This window comes from Engystomops pustulosus, chromosome 10, assembly GCF_040894005.1.
Source record: "Engystomops pustulosus chromosome 10, aEngPut4.maternal, whole genome shotgun sequence".
In the NCBI taxonomy this organism is placed as follows: domain Eukaryota; kingdom Metazoa; phylum Chordata; class Amphibia; order Anura; family Leptodactylidae; genus Engystomops; species Engystomops pustulosus.
The window spans coordinates 9,319,611-9,335,166 of NC_092420.1; the positions used below are offsets into that span (position 1 = coordinate 9,319,611).

At 40.4% G+C, this 15,556-nt stretch overlaps 2 long non-coding RNA genes across 4 annotated transcripts in view; one reads left to right on the forward strand and one right to left on the reverse strand.

The window, feature by feature from the left end:
• LOC140104602 (uncharacterized) overlaps window positions 1–2,436 on the reverse strand; it is a 101,490-nt gene extending 99,054 nt beyond the window's left edge. Inside the window, exon 1 of the long non-coding RNA XR_011850376.1 lies at window positions 2,261–2,436. This is a non-coding gene — a long non-coding RNA (uncharacterized lncRNA). The remainder of the gene's footprint in view (window positions 1–2,260) is intronic.
• LOC140104601 (uncharacterized) overlaps window positions 2,398–15,556 on the forward strand; it is a 163,220-nt gene continuing 150,061 nt past the window's right edge. For all 3 annotated transcript variants that reach the window (XR_011850374.1, XR_011850373.1, XR_011850375.1), the window contains exons 1-3: window positions 2,398–2,476; window positions 14,126–14,205; window positions 15,453–15,540. This is a non-coding gene — a long non-coding RNA (uncharacterized lncRNA). The remainder of the gene's footprint in view (window positions 2,477–14,125; window positions 14,206–15,452; window positions 15,541–15,556) is intronic.

The following is a 15,556-nucleotide window of genomic DNA, read 5'->3' on the forward strand; positions in this document are numbered from 1 at the left end:
GATAGCCGCGCACTGTGCTCAGCAATGTTCACTTCTCCCATAGTATTGAATGGAGAGTAGCAATGGTGGGTTAGTGGTTATCATTACAGCCTTGCAGCACTGTGGACCTGGGTTCAAGTCCCAGGGTCAACATCTGCAAAGAGTTTCTATGTTCTCTCTGCGTTTGCATGGGTTTCCTCTGGGTCTTCCGGTTTCCTCCCACACTCCAAAACATTCTGGTAGGTTGATTAGATTGTGAGCCCCATTGGGTACAGGGACTGGTTTGGTAAGCTCTGTGCAGCGCTGCATAATCTGTATATAATCCTATATAAATAAATAAATAATTATGGAGCAGAAGGACAAACGCTCCTATTCTTGTGATCACTGGGGATCCCAGCAGTCAGACCACCACTGAGCAGATTACTACCCCTTCTCCTGTACAACCCCAATAAAGGCAAGGTCAGGAATTTAGACCTGTGAATTGGAACCCCAAAGGAAACACTTCAGGATATTAGTGTCAGTGTTCAAAGTCATGCAGAAAGTTGGTCAATTAGTCCCTTTTAGGCGACCTGTAAACATAGTTTTTTTTCCCCCTCTGTCCACCAACCACGGATCTTGTTTGTTTTTGCGGTCAGTGTGCCTTCAATATTTTCTACGTTTTTAAAGCGCATGACTGTAAAAACATCCCAAGTGTTACACACAAGCAGACTAAAAGTCACTACCTTATCCGAATCTCTCGAGGTGTCACACGATTGTGTTATCTAGTAACTGATCCCAAATACGGAAGGCACAGGGATGACACTTGTGTGGCCTCTGTAGTTTTCCTGCTCAGACGTGGCGCAATGCAAAGGCTGCCTTGAGGAGATTGGTCTACCTGATTGGCGTTAACATTTCCGGAACAGCAACAATCACATAATGCAATTAGGTGAATCTCCGTAATACAGCCTTTGCATTGCCTTTAAGAACGCAAGGTAAACGCCACTTGTAAACGCACCTTCTTGGGCACCGAGGAAACCACTGATGTGTGTATGAGAACGTGACCTGCATGAAAACACGGCTAGTATGAAAAATAGGTTCCCGATCGCCTGTGTTCCGGGATCTGGTCACACATTTTTGTATGAATAGCATGCGTTTGGCTGCTTTGAATACGTTTTTGGTCATTTCCGTAAGTTTAAGCAGTTGTGTAAACATTTTCAAACAGATTTTCAAAAGAAAAATGGATTCAAACCAGTCGTGTTACACGTAAAACGCACCAAGAACGCACGGTGTGACCGCACCCTTAGGGAGCATTCACACGTTGCGTTTTGGCCTGCGTTTGAAACAGCTGCGCATTACAACAGCTGAGGAGAGGTGAATTGCCTAATTACATTACTGTTAACATTTCTGTTTACAAAACAGAACAGGACAATGTTACACATGCGTTAACAAACGTAAACAGTAATGAAATTAGGCAAATCACCTCTCCTCAGCTGTTGTAATGTGTTTTAAACGCCATGACAACGCAGGCATAACGAGGCCGCGTTCACATGTTGCGTTTTTAAACATGTTACAACAGCAGAGGTGAGGTGATTTGCCTAAATACATAACTGTTAACATTTACGTTTACTAAACGCATAGTAAACGTGATGTAAATGTGTGTGTTAACAACTGTAAACATTAATGTTAATTGGGCAAATTACCTCTGTTGTAATAATGCGTTTCAAAACGCAACGAAAATACAACCCATCTGAGGCCGCGTTCACACGTTGCGTTTTCATTGCGTTTGAAACGCATTACAACACCTGAGGAGAGGCGATTTGCCTAACTTCATTACTGTTAACATTAGCGTTTCAAACGCAAACGCAACGTGTGAACGCGGCCTCAGGTGTAAAACACATATGTAATGGTGTGTAGTTCCTCCTCTTCTTAAAACACATTTCTAACGCACAGTGTGAACCCGGCCATATTTAATCAGGAAAATCCCCTCCCAGTAGCCTTTGATTTGTGTTTCATGATAGAATACAAAGCGTGTGTGTGAACGCAGTCTTAGATTTTTAAAAGTTATGTAATACTGGGACGTTCAATCCACTGCAGAGTTGATGTTTCTACCAAATTATACAGAAATTCAATAGAATTCAATCTGGAGACGCCATTAAAACCTACCATCTTGTTATTTTGACAGGTATATCACTCCTAAATTAGGCAAACACCACATTACAAACAGTAACTCACATGACAAGTACGTGTCCTTGTATATAATATATATAAATTACAGTAATACAGTAATACACTATACACTTACCACAGATCACCAAACAGACCGGCATACAGAACCTCCGGGGTGTAGAGAGTCGGAGCGAAAAGTATTCTGGGAGTTGTAGTTCAGAACTGCTTCTGTTACGTTGCTGTCTTCCTGCTGCTGAACTACACTTCCCATCATGCAGTGGGCTCGATAGACCAGCACTGCGTGACAGGATTGCAGCTTCCCGCCTTATTTTCTAAGTTCTGGTGTGATGAGGTGATTATGAATAGAGATTCTCGCAGAACATTTATGTGTGAAAATTACTGTTTTTGTGGTTATCAATGTTGGGTTTTAAATTTTTTTACTTAATTTCTTGCTAAGTTTCTTTTTTCTTATCCATCAGTAGCTCTCATATAGCATTAATGCAAACAATGTGTGTGTATAGACATGGATATATAACATATATATTCTGTTTGTATATATAGGATTGTGAACTGTTTTTATTCGTGTATGTTCACTATTGGCTTTAAAAAAAAAAAAAAAAAAAAAAAGGTGAAAAACCTCCCAGCTTCTGAAACGCATAAAGGGTGATGCCACACATGGCGTTTTGAACCCGTTTTTGGTCCGTTTATAAGCAGTCCGTTAAAAACGCTTCCGGTTTTTAAAAATGCATCAATTTTTGACGATTTTCAATCAAGATAAATGGTAAAACCTGTAAAAAAAAAAAAGGATGCGTGTTCAGAAAACGGATGCGTTTTTTAACGGACTGCTTAAAAACGGACCAAAAAGGGGTTCAAAACGCCACATGTGGCATCACCGAAAGGGTGATGGCACACGTGGCGTTTTGGAAACGTTTTGTTTACATAGATTTCGGACCGGAAACATGGGAGCGCTGGACACCAGGAGGGACTGCGCAGGTAAGTATGTTTATTTTATTTTTTTTTAACCAGACCCCTCCCAGCAACCAATTTATGCTCTTGGTTTATTTATGCTCTTGGACAGCCCCTTTTAATTTTTGCAACTTTTAGGCTGCATTCACACTACCGCAAGGGGGACGTATATACGGCCGACATACGTCCCCCATAGACGGCAATGGGCGCGCGGCGCCCTACGGGAACGGTACGGTCCTATTTTTTCAGGGCATACGGCGCCGTGCGCCATATATCCCTATGGAGAGGGGCGGGGGTGAGCAGCGCTCTCCCCCTCCTCCTCTCCCCGCACGCTGCCGTGTGCCCGCCGTGCTACGGTCGTGTGAATCCAGCCTTAGACAAATATCAACCACTAAGATAAATCCAGGAAAGCCCAAATCCTTTAAGAAAGAAAAAAAAAAATAGACACACGTTTCCAGACTTAAAGGGAACCCGTCATCAGTAATTGGCCTAATAAACCACTTCCAGTATATTTTCAAGCAGTGTAATACCTTCTAGAGTCCAGTGTGACGGATTCATCCAGAAAATCTACTGTGCAGTGAGATTTATGCGGTTGTATAAAGTCAAGGAGGTGGAGAGTTTAACACTGAAGTCAGGGTGTGGAGCTCTGATCGCCTCCTCTGTGACTGAGGTCATGTATCGCACTTCAGGAGATCTGGGTAGTGATGTCTCTGGATGCAGGACCATCAGTTACAATGAAGGGGCTTACAGAGCAAGAGAGAGCTTGACTTCAGTGTTAAACTTTATACAAGCAATTTACATCTCACTTCACAGTTTATTTTTGATGCCACCGCACTGGGTTATGAAAGAAACACGATTTGGAAGGTGCTCAGATACTTGGCAACCTACTGGTAACCTACTGGTAGTGGTTTATTAGGTCAATTTCTGCTGATAGGTCCCCTTTAAGATAAATGTTTCCCCAGGTACTTGCTTTTCCCTGTTCCCCCAAAGCAGCTCTCCTCCTCTCCTGCTGTGTGTTGTACTGAAGCAGACGGGGAGAATGACATCATCACATTGCGCCGGCCACTGTTGTACACACAGCAGAGGCGATGTAATGGTGCTGAGACCTCTCTGTATTATCTCTGTATTCAGCTCGGGTGATGTCCCGTTACATAACTTCTGCTGCCTGGACAGCGAGACAAAGCCCAAATCCCAGAATGTCCGGCTGGATCCAGGATGGCTGGGAGGTATGCACTTGGTATGCTCTGGCATCAGGAACCACAGCTCTGGTCTTTTGAAGGTCCGAGCATCAGACCCCCCACTCATCAGATTTTGACGACCTATCCAGTGGTTGCCAGTATCTTATACTGAGTTTGTTATTCCCTATCCAAAGAATAGAGCATAGCAATTGGTTTGGTGAGTGTCCGACTGCTGGAACCCAGCAATAGGGGTCCAGTTTTCACAAATTGATGGAGTGACAGGTGCCATGTGTCCTGCCACTCCATTCATTACTATGGAAGTGTTGGAAATTGTGGGGCACAGCGCTCGGGTATCTCCAGCTCTCCCATATTAGGGTGGTGGCACAGGTGGCGTTTTGAACCCGTTTTTAATGCGTAAAAAAAACGCATCCTTTTTTTGTCCGTTTTTAATTAAGATAATTGGGAAAACCGGAAAAAAACGGATGCGTTTTCAAAAACCGCACACGTTTTTTAACGGACTGCTTAAAAATGGGTTCAAACCGCCACGCATGCAACCACCCTAAGGGTGAAGACACCTGTTAAAAAACGCATCCGTTTTTTAAAAAATGGATTCTTTTTTTGAAAACGCATGTGTTTTTGTCCATTTTTAATTGCGCAAATTCGGAAAAACTGACAAAAACGCGTTTTTTTACGATCTGAAAACGCACTAACTAAAAACGGCCAAAAAACTACTTAAAAACACCATGTGTGTCTGCACCCCAATTATCTTAATTCAAACTGGTCAAAAACGCATGCGTTTTTAACGATGTGCGTTTGCAAGCGCAGACAAAAGTGCCACGTGTGGCGCCGGCCTTAGGCTTCTGTCACACGTGGCGTTTTGAACCCGTTTTTAGCCTGTTTTTAAGCAGTCCGTTAAAAAACACGTGTTTTTGGCAGGTTTTACCAGTCATCTTAACTAAAACTGGTCAAAAACTCATGCGTTTTTTGACGGACTGCTTAAAAACGGGTTCAAAACGCCACATGTGACCGCAGCCTAACTCTGGCTGTAGCTTCATATGGTCAGAACTGCTGCTAGACCCTTTAAATCATTTTCTTTTATACTAAAACAACAAATGAAGAGGACACACAAGTGTCATTTATAAAGTAAGTTTTATTATGCTGTATTTTAAAGTAATTTTAAAAAAAAAGGCAAAAAACCTGGACCATTTTGTGTCCCAAGCCTTGACGCTGGTTTTGGATCAAGCCGATAATATAGCTATAATTACTATTAAAATAACAGAAACTATACTATTATTACTACTGGTATATTGTCTTAGATCTAAGTTTAAATTTTTTTTTATCCAAAAGAAGGCAAAAAAACCTGGACACAATATTGTGATGCAGGTAAAAGCAACTTCCAAGGCCGGCGGCACACGTGGCCTTTTGACCCGTTTTAATAAAGATAATCGGTAAAACTGGTCAATAACGCATGCGTTTTTTAATGGACTGCTTAAAAACTGTTCAAAACGCCGGGCCGTAGGGTGATGCCACACATGGTGTTTTGTTTCTTTTTCAAACATGCATTTGCAGTGCGTTTAAAAATGTTAAAAAAAGGCGTTTTTTAAAATGCATCTGTTTTTCACTGTTAACCATGCGTTTAGCTGCTTTGAACTTGTTTATTAAGATAAACAGGTTCTAAGCAACAAACGCATGGTAAACTGTCAAAACCGGATGCGTTTTCAAACAGACTGAAAACACATGCTTAAAAACTAACCAAAAACGTTTGGTTGGCATCGCCCATAACACCGGGAAAAAGGCGATCGGTTCTGAAACCCTGGATTAAATCTATTATTACTAATGTAATTATATTATACAGGCAGTCCCCTACTTAAGGACACTCGACTTACAGACGACCCCTAGTTACAGACGGACCCCTCTGCCCACTGTGACCTCTGGTGACCTCTCTGGATGTTACTATAGTCCCAGACTGCAATGATCAGCTGTAAGGTGTCTGTAATGAAGCTTTATAGACAATCCTTGGTCCCATTACAGCAAAAAAAGTTGGAAATCCAATTGTCACTGGGACAAAAGAAAAAAAATTGTCTGGAGTTAAAATTATAAAATATGCAATTTCGACTTACATACAAATTCAACTTAAGAACAAACCTACAGAACCTATCTTGTACATAACCCGGGTACTGCTTGTACTAGTCTTTCCTTATTGTACATACAAAACACCGGGTGCAGGTTACTGCATGCGTTTCACTGGAACCACAGCTGTGATTGGGCCAAGCCCAGTGCCTGGGCATTTGCAATGTGTTTGAAAATTTTAAGAAAATCTGTGCACCTAAATAAGTCATCAATTCTCAAGGCTCGGTTTTCTTCTCTCTACAACGTCACATGTATCTCTGTGCTCCCTCATGGCCTGGAAAATTACATCAAAGCTGACACGCCCGGTCACTAGTCATTTTGGGAAGTCTGTGGAAATCTAGAATGGAGTTTCAGAACAATTTTAATGAATTTATAATGGTTATCATGGGGTTAACTAGATAGCGCTGCTTGTGTAGCTAATCCCCTCCACGCTTTGCCTTCTTATCTGTCACACAGTAGAAGGTGTGCACAGAATTATAATGCAGATGTTTCCTGTGCATGTATTATTATCCTCCTTGTTATGTCTTATGACTTTATGGTGTCCACAGTTTTGACTGTTTTATTTATGATATCTGCAAAGTAGTAAAGCCTCATGCATCCAATTGTTAGGACTTATTCATAGTTTTTTTTAATATCCTTTAGGCCGCTTACACCTTTACATGGCTGGAACGTCGGGCCCGAATGCTGACAACTGGAACTGAACTGACATGCTGGGTTCAGTTCCGGTTTACTCAGCGTTCGGGATTTGGACGCATCATACCCGCTTGTGTGTAAGGGATAAAACACACACCCATGGTTGGTATGTGAATCACGGAGAGAATGCCCAGCATCATTTCGATATACGATGCAAGGAGTCCCATCTGCGCGTGGGCGCCGCCATCTTGGCTCGGATCGTCGTTCCCCATGACGTCATCTGGGAGCAATGATCTGTTGCCGTGACAGCCTCGGGTCACCCAAAAACCCGAGGCTATCATGCTTTAGGCTATCTATTACAATGTACGATTTCCACATTGTAATAGATGATGTGCAAAATCCCCATATACAGTACTGCCAAACTGCAGAATAATAAAAAAAAGTTAAAAAAGTAAAATTAAAAAGTCGAATCCCCTTTCCCTAGAACTGATACAAATATAAATAAACAGTAAAAATCCTAAACGTTAGACATTGCTGCCTCCCAAAATGTCCAATCTATCAAAATATAATAACGGTTATTTAACCTGGCATTTAACCCGTTTAACGGATAAAAGCGCCAAAAATCGAAAATGCCACTTTTTTGCCATTCTGCAAAATATAAGAAATTCAACAAAAAGTGATCAAAAGGCCGTACAGTCCTTAAAATGGCAGCATTGAAAACTTCATCAAAAGTCACAAAAAAATGACACCACCCACAGATTCGCACCAGAAGATGGGGAAATGAAGAATTTTTTTTTGTTTCGGAGGTTTTAATTTTTGTATTATGAAAATATTATAAAACCTATGCAAATTTGGTATCCCTGTGATCGCAGTGACCCAAACAATCAAATGGACAAGTTATTTGGGGCGCACAGTGAAAGCGATGAAATCCAAGCCCACAACGAAACGGCGCAAATGCATTTTTTTCACCATTTTCACTGCCTTTGGAATTTTTTTTTCCGCTTCCCAGTACAAGTAATGGAATATTAAATACCATCACTATGAAGGGCAATTTGCTTTATATGAAGCTAATGTTATCCTGTAGAGATTTCAACACCCTTTATGTTGATGTTCGGTGATGATGTTCGGCTATCAGGAGTGCTTAAAGGGGTTGTACTGACTTACCAAATCCTGTTGCTCCCTTCAGTACTATGAGACTGGCACACAGCGCTGTGCTCAGCAATTATTCACTCCCTTACTATTGAATGGAGCAGCAGGACGCATGTTGGATCTGCCGCTCCACCCATTTGTGAAAGGGGGGGGGGTTCCCGTTCTCATGGTCGGTGAGGTTTGTGGGGGTACATCTGCTAGTACCCCCATCATTCAGCTGACACACAGAATGGTACAAGGAGCAGACAGTTCTGTTCTCTGGGTAGTGGTCAGACAAGGTTACTGAAGTTCAGCTTCCATTTATTAGAGCTAAACGTCAATGACTCCATTCAACTGAAGTGAACGCACTGTTCTTGTTCCAGTCTCTTTTCCTGGTGGCTGATAATAATGTGTAGATTTTACTATGAGGACCCCTTTAAGTTGACAGATCCACTTAAAGCAAAATCTGCAATCAAAATCCATCATGATAAACAAGGGGCACTTACTCATAGATCCGGGCACTGTGACTTTGATAATCTTCTTATATTTGCTATCCATAGCCTCCTACTTTACAAAAGCAACTTTAAAAATTATGCTAATAAGCCCCTCAGGCTGTTACAGAGCACTTCCCCCTCCCACTGTGTGCTGAAACTTCCTCTGCTGCAGTGAGATTACATCAGGCTAAAGGAGCAGGGGGAGACAATTTAAGCGCCTCTTAAGCTACAGCACATTAAGGGCTCCAGGAGCCCTTCTGGCTTTTTAGCATAATTTTAAAAGTTGATTTTAGAAGGCAGAAAGCCATGAATTACAAATATAAGAATATTTCCACAGTCCCGGTGCCTGGATCTATGAGTGATGTCCCTGGTTTATCAGGATGGGTTGTGATGGTAGATTTCCTTTAAATACGTGTAATATTTAGAGCCCATTTTTTTCCTTCATGGTGTCTATGAGGCTCTTAGTTCCCAGATTTCTCAGGACACCCTATGAAACAGAAATACATTATAAAATAACACATCCATCAACAGCACTTTATTAACAGTCTCCCTGTAGCAACAGAAGGATTTTGTTTGACACTGAACAAAGAATGAAAGAAAAGTAGGTAAAAAAAAAAAAATATATCAAAACCAGCAAAATATTAAATAGCGATATATATTGCAGAGATGTAAGGATGTATATTTGTCTACTAGAAAGCTAATATTAATCAGACATGAAGCTTCCCCCGATTAGAGCCGGATCTGTTTGCGCTGGATCTCCATCCGCATGTGTCTGACACTGAACAGACGATGCAGAATTTATCTCTCCCCTTTTTATATTTTACATAAAGATAAACACAAAGATCCATTCATGCGGACACAGAGTTTAACAGTTCACATAATGAAAAGTTTACTGACTATGTACTTGAAAAAAGACATTCGGGAACAAACAGCCATTATTACTATAAACTAGCCCCAAGTGTGCATTGTACACTTACTCTCTGTGTAAAGTCATCCCGCATGGATATACATAAAAGCTGTTTATTTCAGGACTATTTACATTGTACTAAGTGTCCTTTAATGTCTGGCCTTGAAATGTTCGCAAAAAAATATTGTTTGGAAGGGGAAAAAAAAAAAAAGATAGATACTGATACATTTTATATACACAGTCATGGACAAAGGAAAAGCTGTATTTCACTTTATCTATACAGGCAGGGTTACGTACAAGAGAGGGGCCATAGGCTCTTAAGTTGAATTTGTATGTAAGTCGATACTGTATATATTATTTATAGTTTTATAATTTATAATTGTAGTTCATTTTTGCCCCCGTGACAATTGGAGTTTCAACATTTTTTACTGTAATGGGACCAAGGATTATCAATAAAGCTTTATTACAGGTCAGGAGGTGCTGAGCAGATTGTACATAGTGTCCTATCTGCTCGCAGTGTGCTATAGAGCAGGAGGAGCTGAGCAGATTGCACATAGCGTCCTATCTGCTCGCAGCGTGCTATAGAGCAGGAGGAGCTGAGCAGATTGTGCATAGTGTCCTATCTGCTCGCAGTGTGCTATAGAGCAGGAGGAGCTGAGCAGATTGTACATAGTGTCCTATCTGCTCGCAGCGTGCTATAGAGCAGGAGGAGCTGAGCAGATTGTACATAGTGTCCTATCTGCTCGCAGTGTGCTATAGAGCAGGAGGAGCTGAGCAGATTGTACATAGTGTCCTATCTGCTCGCGGTGTGCTATAGAGCAGGAGGAGCTGAGCAGATTGCACATAGCGTCCTATCTGCTCGCAGCGTGCTATAGAGCAGGAGGAGCTGAGCAGATTGTACATAGTGTCCTATCTGCTCGCAGCGTGCTATAGAGCAGGAGGAGCTGAGCAGATTGCACATAGCGTCCTATCTGCTCGCAGCGTGCTATAGAGCAGGAGGAGCTGAGCAGATTGTGCATAGTGTCCTATCTGCTCGCAGTGTGCTATAGAGCAGGAGGAGCTGAGCAGATTGTACATAGTGTCCTATCTGCTCGCAGCGTGCTATAGAGCAGGAGGAGCTGAGCAGATTGTACATAGTGTCCTATCTGCTCGCAGTGTGCTATAGAGCAGGAGGAGCTGAGCAGATTGTACATAGTGTCCTATCTGCTCGCAGTGTGCTATAGAGCAGGAGGAGCTGAGCAGATTGCACATAGCGTCCTATCTGCTCGCAGCGTGCTATAGAGCAGGAGGAGCTGAGCAGATTGTACATAGTGTCCTATCTGCTCGCAGCGTGCTATAGAGCAGGAGGAGCTGAGCAGATTGTACATAGTGTCCTATCTGCTCGCAGCGTGCTATAGAGCAGGAGGAGCTGAGCAGATTGCACATAGCGTCCTATCTGCTCGCAGCGTGCTATAAAGCAGGAGGAGGAGAGCAGATTGTACATAGTGTCCTATCTGCAGGCAGCATGTTATAGAGCAGGGGGAGCTGAGCAGATTGTGCATAGTGTCCTATCTGCTCGCAGCATGATATAGAGCAGGAGGAACTGAGCAGATTGATATATATGGATTTGAGTAGAAAGATTCAGAATAACTTTAAATCTAAATCCCTGCTCTTTGTATCTATCAGGGATGAGGTTCTATCAGTGGAACATAGTGATATTTCATCTAAGGATGTGAAGTCTTATAGTGCTGAGAAGTGTGTTTCTTCTACTTTTTCGCATATTTTCCTGGGTTTTCATGAGACAACATTTCTATTTTTGTAAACGCTTAATTTCCCATTAAGAAATGGTTATGTTAATGTGGAAGGATTTTTTTCTCCCAGAGCTTCACTTGTCTTGAGACAACTCATTAACTTCGGCAGATACATTGTTGAACAGGTTGGATTTGATCTGACACTGTTGCACCTCTTCACTCCAGATAAGCAAGCAAGGTGTTTGACTGCGACTTATCTACCTCTCTCCCATATTTATGGATAAGATACAGAGGAAAGCTGGTGATCGAGTGTTTGCGTAGTCGACATTTATCTTATTTATCTGTAATTAGTGACATCAATGTTAGTTCGGTTGAAGTCACTCTGGTTGTTCTAAGGTCATTGCCTCAGCCGCTCTTTATTGATAGTTGTATTCTCACTGCGCTCATCTTAGGAAGTGCCATAGGGTATGAATGGAGGAGAAGGGCGACTATGGGACCTGCTGCTCCTTTATTTAGATGGAACAGGACCCCTGTTCCTGTGATGGAGGTCCCAGCAGCCAAATACCTATTAATCTCCATATTATGGTGGATAGAAGGTCATATTAAACTCCTTTAGGATTTTAACTCTTTACCTTGGTAGTGTCAGCTACTAAGATAGGTCAAATATAAAATTAGTGCTGACCCCCTCTACATGATCCGTATCCAAAGTATTCTTTTGCACAGAATTGGTTGGAAAATCGGCTGCAGATTTAAGAATCTTTGACATCAATTTCATTCTAAAGACTCCCCTCTATATTTCTACATAAAAAGTTTACATTGGTGGTGGGTTTTCTGCTTTGGATTCTGTAGACTCTGCAGATCTGTCGTCTCACCATGTAAGGCTATGTGCACATGTATGTATGTATATATGTATGTGTGTATGTATATATGCATGTGCGTATGTATGTGCGTATGTATGTATGTGCGTATGTATATATGCATGTGCACATGTATGTATGTATATATGTATGTGCGTATGTATGTGCACATGTATGTATATATACAGTATATGTATGTGCACATGTATGTATGTATATATACAGTATATGTATGTGCACATGTTGCGGATTGAGAATTTGCATCAAATATATACAGTTTTTACGTGCACTTTTGATGAAGACTTTTCTTCTTCTGTTTCACCTAATCTGACGTAATTTTGCAGATTTTATGCAGATTTGTTGTAGATTTTATGCAAATGTACACATCTTTAATGTAAAGAAAATGCATGCAATACTCTGCAAGTACACACAAGCAAAGTGATGATTATGTTATTTGCTGCACAGAAAAAAACGCATTGTCTAGATAACTATTTTACACATCTGCATTCACTTTAATGTTACCGCATTACGCTGCGGATATTGCATTGTATTGATGTTAATATTAATCCACAATGAGTGCAGATATCCTAAGGATGAGATCAAATGTGGCATTTGCATTGCAATGCAAATGCCCGGAAGCGGGTTGGTCCGATGGCATCTGCGTTTCGAGGGAAAAGCATGCGAACAGCAACAAGCACCCGCTGCGTTGCATTGTTTACATGCAAAATATCGTTTGCCGGTTACCGATCGCATGCATTTCACTGGAATAGAAAACACCCAGTGTGAACACACCCTTCGGGTAGAAACGCGGATCTAGAAATCTAGAGTCCAGTTTGACATTTTGCCAATTAATCCACATATGAACCATGCAAACCTACACTGAATTTTACATGCATATTGGACACAGGGAGTCCATACCTATGTGTATTTACCCTGGGAAAAATGGGTCAGTGCATTCCTTTGTACAGCAACTAACTATATCAGTGGGTTTGTCTAACATAGTAGTTTGCAGTAATGCCATGACTTTTTTAGCAAGTTGAAAATTGTAGTTCCACAGAAGGAGCCACAAGTAGATGATTGTTAGTCTAAAACAACAGTAATGTGAACTCAGCCTAACCTGTGTGCTCTAAAAATAAACTATACTTTCATTGACCAATAGAGGGCAGTAGAGAACTGAAAACCGCTCTATAGCTATCGCTGTACAGTAAATGGCATTGTGCTGCTGAAAATGATGATACAATATGTCAGGAGCAATATGGAGACTACATTTTGCCAGCTTCAGATATATAAGCAGTTAATGGAGTAACAACACTGCTTGGTATTTTAATGTTCTCAACATAACGGGAAAATCAATTTTGGCCATATATTATAATAATTGTGTTTGGATATTTATAATGGAATATAAAAGATACTAATTTTTCCAGCCGGCAGAATAACAAACTTTCCTCAAGAACTCTGCATTCATCCATTTAAACAAGGCGAATAAATATAAGCGCGGAAAGGCCGTGCACTTTTATGATCTAATTCCTTTTGTGACTGAATGATGATTCTACAAAGTGACCACGATTTCACTTTTATAGCCAGAAATGCGATAGGTGGGCAAATCAAAACACTATCCCAGACGCAACTGCAAAAATACCCAGCTCTGTCATGTCAAAAAAATTACAGATTTTCATAAAACATAAGAGTCTGGGATAATAGTTTTCTTTGTTGATCTTTTATCTTTTGTTTCAAATATTACATTTATTGAGATTCTGCTGAGATGTACCGTAGTTGGCATTAATGAATAATCTACGTATCTGTGAATAAGTTCTGTTAAAACTTTTAAGTAACTTTATATCAAGTTTTCAATGATGCTGCGTGTGTGTATAAACCTATTTTTATATATGTATTTGAGTATGTATGTATATTAAATTTATTATTTTTTTTCTCTCCTTAATTCCGTGACTACGGTGGCAAACTCGTGTTATTATATGAGGGCGAAATGTAAACAAGCATTAAAATTCCAAGAATCCATAAACTTCCATCAAAGGAGGAGAAACAAACAAGAACATTATAGTAAGATGCCTGGGCAGATTAGCTCTGGCTACATTTTTCAAACTAGAAAAGATTATAGCACAAGGATATGTGAAGACGTAACAAAAGGTAAAAGTGAAAAAACAACCCCTAAGGTTAACCTTCATGTTTTTTTTGGGTTTTTTTTTTTAACTTTTTACCTTTTAGTCTCCTGACCTCAAGGTTTATATGTACAGATTCTCTGTAACCTCTGATTTCATGCCCATCATCTAATAATATCATATCTGTATATTTGTAAAATTCTGAATCCGCATTTTTAATTTCTGGAGTGAAAAGGACATGAGCAGTCACCACATGATATAATAAGATTAATTTGCCATCGTAGTCCCAATATAATGGAGGGGCTATAGTCACGATATTTGTTGTTTTGTTATCCATTATGTATGTTTTAGTATTACAGGAAGTCCCCGGGTTACGAACAAGATAGGTTCCATAGGTTGGTTCTTAAGTGGAATTTGTATGTAAGTCGGAACTGTATATTTTATAATTGTAGTTACAGACAAAAAAATGTTGTGTCCCAGTGACAATTGGAGTTTGCAGTCTGGGACTATATTACAGCATTCAGAGGGGTCTATCTTTAACTTGTGGTCGTCTGTAAGTCGGTGTTCTTTAAGTAGGGGACCGACTGTATACACTTTCATTATGTAATAAATTATATATATATATAATTTTTTTTTTTTAATGTCAGCAAATATAACAATTTGCAGATATGTGCTCTAAATATGGGACACACTGCATTGCTTAAATAGAAATCAGTGGGTAAGGAAGAAAATCTGTTGACATTGACTTGTGATTTTGCTTAAAATAAATCCGAATGTCACAATGTGAAAGGTGCAAATCAAATATGACAATATATTTCTGTATTTAGAGTCCATATTTCACAACAGTATTGGAATAGGGGCTTGTGTTTAAGGTCTGTGCCATCTCCAAGCTGAGATCTTGTAGATTCTGTGTTAACACTAACTGACTTACACATAGCAAAGATATGGCTGAATAATAGTACTGCACCAGTTTACCTCTGGGTTATCGCCCTCTTTAATGCTATAATTCTTCTTCTTTATTGTTTTGTATAATAAATTTATCAATTATTTGCGTTCTTACTTATCAGCAAACGAAAACGTGACATTTTGCAAAAGACTTGGACAAAATTTCCAAGATATTTCACATTTAATTTGGGAAACTTGCTGGTGACTTGTCGGTTGCATTAGTTATCTTGTGTTTTCCCACAGGTCTGTATAATGTGTGCATCCCATTACGTTGGTGAATGGTGTTCTGCAACATCTGATCCACCTGTTAGCTCAACCTCATTGTAATCAGGTCAGTGACTATGGCA